This window comes from Ranitomeya variabilis, chromosome 1 (assembly GCF_051348905.1).
Source record: "Ranitomeya variabilis isolate aRanVar5 chromosome 1, aRanVar5.hap1, whole genome shotgun sequence".
NCBI lineage: Eukaryota > Metazoa > Chordata > Amphibia > Anura > Dendrobatidae > Ranitomeya > Ranitomeya variabilis.
Genome location: NC_135232.1, coordinates 611,980,869 through 611,993,555, shown reverse-complemented (window position 1 = coordinate 611,993,555; position 12,687 = coordinate 611,980,869).

Sequence of the window (12,687 nt, the reverse complement as noted above, 5' to 3'; positions counted from 1 at the left end):
GGAGGAGGAGGTTGGAGGAGGTTGGAGGAGGTAGGAGGGATTGCCACACACACAGCAGGGGAACAGCTGACGTTACTGAACCCCAATAACAGAGGAGGGACTGTCGGGACTGTGCGGACAGCACTTCTGGACGGCAACTGGCGGTGTTGGAGCCCAGGGACAGGTGGAGGAGGAGGAGGTTGGAGGAGGTTGGAGGAGGTAGGAGGGATTGCCACACACACAGCAGGGGAACAGCTGACGTTACTGAACCCCAATAACAGAGGAGGGACTGTCGGGACTGTGCGGACAGCACTTCTGGACGGCAACTGGCGGTGTTGGAGCCCAGGGACAGGTGGAGGAGGAGGAGGTTGGAGGAGGTAGGAGGAGGTAGGAGGGATTGCCACACACACAGCAGGGGAACAGCTGACGTTACTGAACCCCAATAACAGAGGAGCGACTGTTGACTGTGCGTACAGCACTTCTGGACGGCAACTGGCGGTGTTGGAGCCCAGGGACAGGTGGAAAAGCAGAGGAACACAATGTAGGCCGAAGCCTGAGAAAGTCGAAAGGGAACCTTTAACCCCCCCCCCCAAGGTGTTTGTAGCTGAAAGAGCCAGCTTGTGCAGCACAAAAGATGCAAAAGGAAAAGGTGGCTCTTTTCATCATGCTCCTTGCAAACACAGAACTAAACACTTATAAAATGTGTCCCCTGCAACCGTAAAACCGTCCTGGAGGTGGGACTTTCCTTCGTAATGTGACGCAGCACAGCCATCATTCCTACCCCCCCGGCGCCGCGCACCGGCTCCTCAGCGTTGTTTGATTCCGTCCCGGAGCCTGCGCTGTCATGTTATCCCGTGGCCAGGCACACTTAGCTCTGCCCGTCTTCTGGCATCATTTGGTGTCAGGATGGCTGCGCCTGTGCGGCCGCGCTGGCCGAGAGCCCGCCTCGCAGTGTCTTCTGATTTAATCCCACTGGGGGCCTGGGATCCATGGACATGCGCAGTGCATATCCTCGCCTCTCACTCCCCTCCCTACGGCTTCTTAAGACTGTGCGGTGTCACGGCCGTGGCATGCTATTAGGGACCAGCTGACACCGAACAGTCTGAAGAAGCCATAGGGAGATGAGTGAGAGGTGGAGGTTCAGATATGCACTGCGCATGTCCATGGATCCCAGGCCCCCAGTGGGATTAAATCAGAAGTCACTGCGAGGCGGGCTCTCTGCCAGCGCGGCCGCACAGGCGCAGCCATCCTGACACCAAATGATGCCAGAAGACGGGCAGCGCTAAGTGTGCCTGGCCACGGGATAACATAACAGCGCAGGCTCCGGGACGGAATCAAACAACGCTGAGGAGCCGGTGCGCGGCGCCGGGGGGGTAGGAATGACGGCTGTGCTGCATCACATTACGAAGGAAAGTCCCACCTCCGGGACGGTGTTACGGTATCAGTGGACACATTTTATAAGTGTTAAGTTCTGCGTGTGCAAGGTGCTAAACAAAAATAGCTACCTTTTCCTTGTGCAGCATTACTGCTGCACAAGGAGGCTCTTTCAGTAACAAACGCCTTGGGGGGGGGGACAGATTCCCTTACATTTCAGTTGTTGTGTCAGCGTGGCGGTCGCATGACACATTGCCGGCTACACAGCTGGGGATCAGCTGACGTTACTGAAACCCAATAACACTGGGTCGTATGTTTTGACTGTGCAGACGGCACTTCTGAGCCTCAACTGGCGGTGTTGGAGCCCAGGAATTTAAATTCAGGTGGTAGAAAGATGAACACAACAGGAGACCTGGATAACGTATACAGTGACCTAATTATTTAATCAGGAGGAGGAGTGGCAAATTCCTGCGAGATCCAGGCCTTGTTCATTTTCAGGAAAGTAAGCCGGTCAACGTTATCGGAGGATAGTCGCATGCGACGGTCAGTTAGTACACCACCTGCAGCACTAAAGACACGTTCCGATAATACACTGGCCGCAGGGCAAGACAGCACCTCCAATGCATACTGGCTTAGCTCTGGCCATGTATCCAGCTTTGAGACCCAAAACTTGAAAGGGGAAGAGCCGTCTGGGAGTACAGCAAGAGGGCAAGACATGTAGTCTGTCACCATCTGACGGAACCGTTGCCTCCTGCTGACTGGAGCCGTCTGTGATGGTGTAGACTTTTGTGGGGGGCACAGAAAACTGTGCCACAGTTGGGCCATACTGGTCTTGCCTTGGGCAGAGGCACTGCTTCTGCTCCCTCTTTGTGCAGAGCCTCCACCACTGCCTGGACGCACTGAGCTGCTTTGGAATGCACTAGCAGCACTTCTCTCAGTTGGAATGGAGAAGATGATGGAATTGACCAGTGTGTCTTGGTACTCCCGCATTTTTCGCTCCCGGTTCAACGGTGTGATGAGGCTTTCTACGTTGTCCCGGTAGCGAGGATCGAGGAGGGTGAACACCCAATAATCAGACATGTTGAGAATGTGGGCGATGCGGCGGTCGTTTCTCAGGCACTGCAGCATGTAATCCACCATGTGCTGCAGACTGCCAACTGCCCAAGAAACGCTGTCCCCTGCTGGAGGCGTGATCTCTGCCCGCTCGTCATCACCCCACCCTCGCTGTACACACTGAGTACTGGACAATTGTGTAACTCCCTCCTCTGGACGGATGTCTTCCTCCTCCATTGACTCCTCCTCATCCTCCTCACAAACTGTCCCCTGCCTACGCGTTTGTGAGGAACCACGTGGCGCTGACTGTCCAGAAGATGATGGAAATGGTGAATCCTCATCCTCCACCTCTTCCACAACATCATCCCTTAGCGCTTGCAGTGATTTTTCAAGCAGGCAGATAAGGGGGACAGTCATGCTGACTAGTGCATCATCTGCACTCGCCATCCGCGTGGAATAATCAAAGGGACGCAAAACCTGGCAGACGTCATTCATAGTGGCCCACTCTGTGGTTGTGAAGTCTGTACGGCGCTGACTGCGACTTTTTTGCGCCTGAAGCAGCTGGTACTCCATTACAGCTTGCTGCTGCTCACACAACCGCTCCAACATATGTAACGTGGAATTCCACCTGGTAGGTAGGTCACATATGATGCGATGTTCCGGCAGGCGGTGTCGGCGCTGCAGAGCCGCAATGCGCGCTTTTGCCGTGCTGGAACGCCGCAAGTGAGCACACTCTAGGCGGACCTTGTGCAGCAGTGCATCAAGATCCGGATAGTCCCTCAAAAAGCTCTGCACGACCAAATTGAGCACATGTGCCAGACATGGGATGTGAGTGAGGTTGCCGAGGCCCAGAGCTGCCACCAGATTTCGGCCATTATCACACACTACCATGCCTGGCTGGAGATTCGCTGGCACAAACCACACATCGCTCTCCTGCTTGATGGCATTCCAGAGCTCCTGCGCTGTGTGGCTACGATTCCCCCAAAAAATTAATTTCAACACGGCCTGTTGACGTTTGGCCACGGCTGTGCTCATGTCGGTCGTAACAGGTACACGTTCATCACGGGTCCATGTGGAGGTGGACTGTGACGGCTCCTGCAGCGATGATTCTGAGGAACTGGTGTAAGAGGAGGAGTCAATGCGTACAGAATGGATTCCTGCAATCCTTGGAGTGGGCAGGACACGTCCTGCGCCACTCGCACGGTCTGTACCCGGCTCAACGACATTAACCCAATGGGCAGTAAGGGAAAGGTATCGCCCCTGTCCATGTTGACTGGTCCACGCATCGGTGGTGAGGTGGACCTTGCTACTGACGGCGTTCAGTAGCGCGTGTTTTATGTGTCCCTCCACATGCTTGTGCAGGGCAGGGACGGCTTGCCTGCTGAAGTAAAAGCGGCTAGGCACATTGTACTGTGGGACTGCCAATGACATCAAGTCACGGAAGCTGTCAGTCTCCACCAGCCTGAATGACAGCATTTCCAGTGACAGAAGTTTGGCAATGCCTGCAGTCAGAGCCTGTGCTCGTGGGTGGTTTGACGAGAAAGGCCGCCTTTTCTCCCATGCCTGTACTACCGATGGCTGTACACTGGGCTGGGAGTGTGTGGATGACTGGGAAAGTGGCGCTGCGGGTGGAATTACAGCGGGTCTCTGGACAACAGGGCCAGAGGTTCTTCCACGGCGATCCTGGGAGGAAGCCGAACCAGCTGCGTGTGAGCTAGAGGAAGAGGCAACACGAGCTGAAGACGTGGTAGCTGCCGCTGTTGGTTGGCCTACCTCTTCAGTGTGTTTTTCTAACTCCGCCGGGTGCCTGTTGCGCACATGTTTCCACATGTTGGAGGTATTGAGGTTGCTGACATTTCGACCTCTTTTGACTTTTTGATGACACACGTTGCATCTGACATAGCAAATGTCATCTGCAACTGTGTCAAAAAAGGACCAGGCACTGCAAGTCTTGGGAGCGCCCTTTTTGGCTTTTGGAAGAGACATGCTCCTAACGGGTGCCAAAGCGGAGGCTGCAGGATCCGCAGTCTTCCCCCTCCCTCTCCCTCTTTGGGCCGTACGGGGAATCTCTTCCTCAGAGCTGCTCCCACCACCTTCCTGTCCCTCACGCCAAGATGGGTCGAGGACCTCATCATCTACACTACCCTCTGCCCCCAACTGCTCCTCCTGGGTAGTCTCAGCAGCAGAGCACGCACCAGTAAGTGGCACCTGAGTGTCATCATCAGCTGATGCGGCCTGCGATGTGGTGACCGGAGCCACTGGCCCACCCGCCTCTTCAGAGGAAGACAGAAAAAGCTGTTGGGCATCACTGCACCCTGCCTCTTCTTCCATTTCTCCAATGCTGCTTGGCTGGCCCCCTGTTTCCAAGCCAAGAGATTCAGAGAACAGAAGTAGAGACGGCTCCTGTCCTGGGCTCTCTGTCTGCCTGGGCAATTTGGCAGGTGGTGAAGAGACAGATGGCTGCTCTCCAGTGCTCTGTGTCTGAGAGGATGTGGCACTAATGGAAGTTGATGCATTAGCTGCCATCCATCCGACAACAGCTTCAATTTGGTCTTGACGCAGCAGCGGTGTACGGCGCTCTGACACAAAGCTGCGCATGAACGACTGTTGCCTGGTGAAAGTGGGTGCTGATGAGTCACCGGTGCCCGCAGCAGGCACAGAATCCCCACGTCCCCTCCCTGCTCCGCGCCCACGCCCACGTGCCTTACTCACTGCCTTCTTCATCTTGGTTGACTGATAAAGATAAGCAGAAAAGTACTAACGGATTTGTGTGCTTATTCCTGAGCAACTCCTCCTAACAGGTATAAGAAACACTAATTTTCTAAAGTGTGGACTAGACTTTAATATGAGCTAATGTGGCCTACACAAATGTAAAGTAGTGTAACTGGTGTGTTTGGTGAACTTTATTATTTATTTCTTTTTGGGGGGCTGAACTGACAACAGATAGAGCTGCAGTCACACGGAGACCGTGCAGACAGACGTAAACGGCGCTGCAAGGCCCAAAAACCCTCCTCTACGTTATCCTATGTAGTGTTTTTCCACAAGTTAGCTGGAGACGGGTGGAAAGACACTAATAGGATTTTTTTAAATAAATTAGCAGCAACCTACACTACTTGAAAAAAAAAGAAAATTGATTTGGCGGTATGACGCAGTGAACAACCCTGAGCTGGAGACAACCAGGCTACGGCTGCTCACAGACTACAGAGCGAGCTGCAGTCACACGGAGACCGTGCAGACAGCCGTAAACGGCGCTGCAAGGCCCAAAAACCCTCCTCTACTTTATCCTATGTAGTGTTTTTCCACAAATTAGCTGGAGACGGGTGGAAAGACACTAATAGGATTTTTTTAAATAAATTAGCAGCAGACTACACTACTTGAAAAAAAATTAAAATTGATTTGGCGGTATGACGCAGTGAACAACCCTGAGCTGGAGACAACCAGGCTACGGCTGCTCACAGACTACAGGGCGAGCTGCAGTCACACGGAGACCGTGCAGACAGCCGTAAACGGCGCTGCAAGGCCCAAAAACCCTCCTCTACTTTATCCTATGTAGTGTTTTTCCACAAATTAGCTGGAGACGGGTGGAAAGACACTAATAGGATTTTTTTGAATAAATTAGCAGCAGACTACACTACTTGGAAAAAAAAAAAAAAAAAAGAACAGTATGAGGCAATGAACCACCCTCCCTGAACTGAATACAACCAGCTATGGATGGCCTATGTGGCTGCACTCAGACTAGAGAGTGGGCTGCACTCACACACACACACACACACAGACCTTGCAGATCGCTGTGAAAACAGCGCTACAAGGCAAAAGCAAGGTGAATAGTAGGTGAACACAGCGGTTGCTAAATTAGCCTTTGGAAAGCACAAAGAAGCAAATCGCTATCTCTAAACTGTCCCTCAGTCAGCAAACAGCGTCCTGTCACTAACTGAATTCACAGCAGAGTGATCGCAAAATGGCGCCAGCGACTTTTAAACTGCAGCATGACATCATTTCAGCAGCCAATCACAGCCTTGCCAGTACTTTCATGCCCTCCATGCTAAACAGGATGTGCCCACACTTGGAATCATTCTCATTGGCTGAATTTCTGCATTTTGAATCTTGGAACTTCCGATTCCGGTATCCGATACGCGGCAAGTATCGGAATCCCGGTATCGGAATTCCGATACCGCAAGTATCGGCCGATACCCGATACTTGCGGTATCGGAATGCTCAACACTACTCACCAAGACCACCAGGGCGATCAGGATGAGCAGCGTGAAAGGCACGAACTTAATCGGCCGCATGCACATCAGAGGCAACCACCCAGGAATTATCCTCCTGACCATAGCCCTTCCACTTGACCAGATACTGAAGCCTCCGCCTGGAGAGACGAGAATCCAAGATCTTCTCCACCACGTACTCCAACTCGCCCTCAACCAACACCGGAGCAGGAGGCTCAACAGAAGGAACCACAGGTACAACGTACCGCCGCAACAAAGACCTATGGAACACGTTGTGAATGGCAAACGACACCGGAAGATCCAAGCGAAAGGACACAGGATTAAGGATTTCCAATATCTTGTAAGGACCGATGAAGCGAGGCTTAAATTTAGGAGAGGAGTCCTTCATAGGAACAAATCGAGAAGACAGCCATACCAAATCCCCAACACGAAGTCGGGGACCCACACCGCGGCGGTGGTTGGCAAAACGCTGAGCCTTCTCCTGTGACAACTTCAAGTTGTCCACCACATGATTCCAGATCCGCTGCAACCTATCCACCACGGAATCTACCCCAGGACAGTCAGAAGGCTCCACATGTCCCGAGGAAAAACGAGGATGGAAACCAGAGTTGCAAAAAAATGGCGAAACCAAAGTAGCGGAACTAGCCCGATTATTAAGGGCAAACTCAGCCAACGGCAAGAAGGTCACCCAATCATCCTGATCTGCAGAAACAAAACACCTCAAATAAGCCTCCAGAGTCTGATTAGTTCGCTCCGTTTGTCCATTAGTCTGAGGATGAAAGGCAGACGAAAACGACAAATCAATGCCCATCTTAGCACAAAAGGATCGCCAGAACCGGGAATAAAAACTGGGATCCTCTGTCAGACACAATATTCTCAGAAATGCCGTGTAAACGAACCACATTCTGAAAGAACAAAGGAACCAGATCGGAAGAGGAAGGCAGCTTAGGCAAAGATACCAAATGGACCATCTTGGAAAAGCGATCACATACCACCCAGATGACAGACATGCCCTGAGACACCGGAAGATCTGAAATGAAATCCATGGAAATGTGTGTCCAAGGCCTCTTCGGGACAGGCAAGGGCAAGAGCAACCCGCTGGCACGAGAACAGCAAGGCTTAGCTCGAGCACAAGTCCCACAGGACTGCACAAATGACCGCACATCCCGTGACAAGGAAGGCCACCAAAAGGACCTAGCCACCAGATCTCTGGTGCCAAAAATTCCCGGATGCCCTGCCAACACCGAGGAATGAACCTCGGAAATGACTCTGCTAGTCCACTTATCAGGAACAAACAGTCTGTCAGGTGGACAAGAGTCAGGTCTACCAGCCTGAAATCTCTGCAACACACGTCGCAAATCCGGAGAAATGGCTGACAGGATAACTCCCTCTTTGAGAATACCAACTGGTTCTGCGACTCCAGGAGAGTCAGGCACAAAGCTCCTTGAAAGAGCATCAGCCTTCACATTCTTTGAACCTGGTAAATACGAGACCACAAAGTCAAAACGGGAGAAAAACAATGACCAGCGGGCCTGTCTAGGATTCAGGCGTTTAGCAGACTCGAGATACATCAGATTTTTGTGATCAGTCAAGACCACCACACGATGCTTAGCACCCTCGAGCCAATGACGCCACTCCTCAAATGCCCACTTCATGGCTAACAACTCCCGATTGCCAACATCATAATTCCGCTCAGCAGGCGAAAACTTCCTAGAGAAAAAAGCACATGGTCTCATTACAGAGCAACCAGGGCCTCTCTGCGACAAAACGGCCCCTGCCCCAATCTCAGAAGCATCCACTTCAACCTGAAAGGGAAGTGAGACATCAGGCTGGCACCAAACAGGCGCCGAAGTAAACCGGCGCTTCAACTCTTGAAAGGCTTCCACGGCTGCAGGAGCCCAGTTAGCAACATCAGAACCTTTCTTGGTCATATCCGTCAAAGGTTTAACAACGCTAGAAAAATTAACGATAAAACGACGGTAGAAGTTAGCAAAACCCAAGAACTTCTGAAGACTCTTAACTGACGTGGGTTGAGTCCAATCATGAATAGCTCGGACCTTGACTGGGTCCATCTCCACCGCAGAAGGGGAAAAAATAAAACCCAAAAAGGGAACCTTCTGTACTCCAAAGAGACACTTTGAGCCCTTAACAAACAAAGCATTCTCACGCAAAACCTGAAACACCATCCTGACCTGCTCTACATGCGAGTCCCAATCATCAGAAAAAAAACAGAATATCATCCTGATAAACAATCATAAATTTATCCAGATACTTCCGGAAAATATCATGCATAAAGGACTGAAACACTGAAGGAGCATTAGAGAGCCCGAAAGGCATCACCAAGTACTCAAAATGACCTTCGGGCGTATTAAATGCAGTTTTCCATTCATCTCCTTGCTTAATGCGCACAAGGTTGTACGCACCACGAAGATCTATCTTGGTGAACCACTTGGCACCTTTAATCCGGGCAAACAAGTCCGACAACAGAGGCAAAGGATACTGAAATTTAACAGTGATTTTATTCAGAAGCCGATAGTCAATACAAGGTCTCAAAGATCCGTCCTTCTTGGCCACAAAAAAGAATCCCGCACCAAGAGGGGAAGACGATGGACGGATATGCCCCTTCTCCAGAGATTCCTTGATATACGAACGCATTGCGGTATGCTCAGGTACAGACAGATTAAATAATCTTCCCTTAGGAAATTTACTACCTGGAATCAAATCTATAGCGCAGTCACAGTCCCTATGAGGAGGAAGAGCACTGGACCTGGACTCGCTAAATACATCCTGGTAATCAGACAAATACTCAGGAACTTCTGAAGGAGTAGAGGAAGCAATAGACACCGGCGGGGAATCACCATGAATTCCCTGACAGCCCCAACTTGACACAGACATTGCCTTCCAATCCAAGACTGGATTATGGGTCTGTAACCATGGCAGACCCAAAACGACCAAATCATGCATTTTATGCAGAACAAGAAAACGAATCACCTCCCGATGTTCAGGAGTCATGCACATGGTTACCTGTGTCCAAAACTGCGGTTTATTTTCCGTCAATGGCGTAGCATCAATACCTCTAAGGGCTCTTTCACACGTCCTGATATTTCCGGTACCGGGAAAAACCGGTACCGGAGATATCCGTGTCCGTATGTCCGTGTGCTCAAGTGGCACATACGTGCGGCATCCGTGTGCCGCCCGTGTGCCCCCTGAGGACCACACGGACCGTGCAGGAGAGACAGCGCTACACTAAGCGCTGTCCCCCCCGCATGTGGTGCTGAAGGCAGAATTCATCTCTTCTTCCCCGCCGGAGAGAAGAGATGAAAGATCTTTTTTTTTTTTTTTCTGGGGGGGGGGTGAAAAATAAAGTTTGCATGTGCCCCCGCGTCCCCCCCCCCAGTGCGCCGCCTGGCCTCTTGCCGCAGAAATACTCACCCGGCCAGCTCCTGCGATGTCTCCTGTGTCCTCTCCGCGCTGCCAGCTTCTCCTGTGTGAGCGGTCACGTGGTTACAGTCAGTGAATAATCCCTGACTGTAATGAGCGGTACCACGTGACCGCTCACACAGGAGAAGCTGGCAGCGCGGAGAGGACACAGGAGACATCGCAGGAGCTGGCCGGGTGAGTATTTCTGCGGCAAGAGGCCAGGCGGCGCACTGGGGGGGGGGGGACGCGGGGGCACATGCAAACTTTATTTTTCACCCCCCCCCCAGAAAAAAAAAAACAACAAACAAACAAACAAAAAAAAAACAACTTTCATTTCTTCTCTCCGGCGGGGAAGAAGAGATGAATTCCGCCTTCAGCACCACACGCGGGGGGGACAGCGCTTAGTGTAGCGCTGTCTCTCCTGCGGGCGGTACGTGCACACGGAGGAGAGTGCACACTGTTCTCCGTGTGCACGTGTGCTGTCCGTATTGTGGTCCGTGCTGCCGGTGGAAAACGGACATGTCGACGTGTTTTCAGCACGGACATACGGTCCGTGTGAAAACACGCACATGTGCATAGACCCATTCATTTGAATGGGTCTACGTGTGTCAGTGTCTCCGGTACGTGAGAAAACTGTCACTACACGTACCGGAGACACTGACGTGTGAAAGAGGCCTAAGAGGGATAGGATTTACCAACGGCTCAAGAACAAAACCACAGCGCTTGGCAAACGACAGATCCATAAGACTCAGGGCAGCACCTGAATCCACAAACGCCATAACAGGGTAGGAGGACAATGAGCAAATTAAAGTCACAGACAAAATAAATTTAGGTTGCAAATTACCAATGGCGACAGGACTAACAACCCTAGTTAGGCGTTTAGAGCATGCTGATATAACATGTGTAGAATCACCACAGTAAAAACACAACCCATTCTGACGTCTATGATTTTTCCGTTCATTTCTAGTCTGAATTCTACCTCATTGCATTAAATCAGGTGTTTGTTCAGACAACACCACCAGAGGATTCGCGGCTTTGCGCTCCCGCAAACGCCGGTCAATTTGAATAGCCAGCGCCATGGAATCATTCAGACCTGTAGGAATGGAGAAACCCACCATCACATTCTTAATGGCTTCAGAAAGGCCATTTCTGAAATTTGCGGCCAGAGCACACTCATTCCACTGAGTAAGCACGGACCATTTCCGAAATTTTTGGCAATACACTTCAGCTTCATCCTGACCCTGAGAAATAGCCAGCAAGGCTTTTTCTGCCTGAATTTCAAGATTGGGTTCCTCGTAAAGCAATCCGAGCGCCAGAAAAAACGCATCAATATTTGCCAATGCCGGATCTCCTGGCGCTAGCGAGAAGGCCCAATCCTGAGGGTCGCCCCGTAAGAAAGAGATAACAATTTTTACTTGCTGAGCTGAGTCTCCAGATGAACGGGGTCTCAGAGATAGAAACAATTTACAATTATTCCTGAAATTCCTAAACTTAAATCGGTCTCCAGAGAACAGTTCAGGAATAGGTATTTTAGGTTCAGACATTGGACTACTGGTAACAAAATCTTGTATGCCTTGTACACGAGCAGCAAGCTGATCCACACTTGTAATCAAAGTCTGGACATTCATGTCTGCAGCAAGCACAAGCCACTCAGAGGTAAAGGGGAGGAAAAAAAGAGAGGAAAGAAAAAAAAAAAAAAAACTCAGACTTTCCTTTCTTGTAATCCCACTTCTGCAATGCATTAAACATTCAACCTTGGCCTGGCATACTGTTATGACCCCAATGGCAGAGGGTCTCAAAAGTACATACCAAGTCTGCAAACACAAAAAACCAGCTCATAGGGCAGTGGTAACTGGGCTGACCATATATCTAATCCTAGCACCACAAATAGCAGCAGCCGGGGAACGTGCCTACGTTGGTTCTAGACGTCTCGCGCCAGCCGGAGAACTAACTAACCCTAGAAGGGAAAAGATAGACCTTTCTTGCCTCCAGAGAAAAGACCCCAAAAGTTGGATACAAGCCCCCAACAAATAATAACGGTGAGGTAAGGAGAAAAGACAAACGTAAGAATGAACTAGATATTTAGCAAAGAGAGGCCCACTGACTAATAGCAGGATATAGTAAGATGACTTATATGGTCAGCAAAAACCCTATCAAAATTTCCACGCTGGATATTCAAGAACCCCCGAACCGTCTAACGGCCCGGGGGGAGAACACCAGCCCCCTAGAGCTTCCAGCAAAATCAGGAATCACATTTAGTACAAGCTGGACAAAAAATAAGAGCAAAGCAAATAACCAAAAAACAAGGAAGCAGGACTTAGCTTAATTTTGCAAGATCCAAGACCAGCAGACAGGAGCAAACAGAAAGGAACTGATTACAACGATGCCAGGCACTGGACTGAGAAACCAGGAAGTTTATATAGCAACACCCCTGGACTAACGACCCAGGTGGGTGCCAAACTGAGGAAAGACAATCCCAGAGTCATATCACTAGTGACCACAAGAGGGAGCCAAAAAAGTCTAATTCACAACAGCGCCCCTCAGCAGGGTCACGGACCGGGTCTAGCCACCGTGACAACCCCAGAACAGAGACTCAGAGGCCCGGTACCGGGTACCCCTCGGCCCTGCGGCAGTG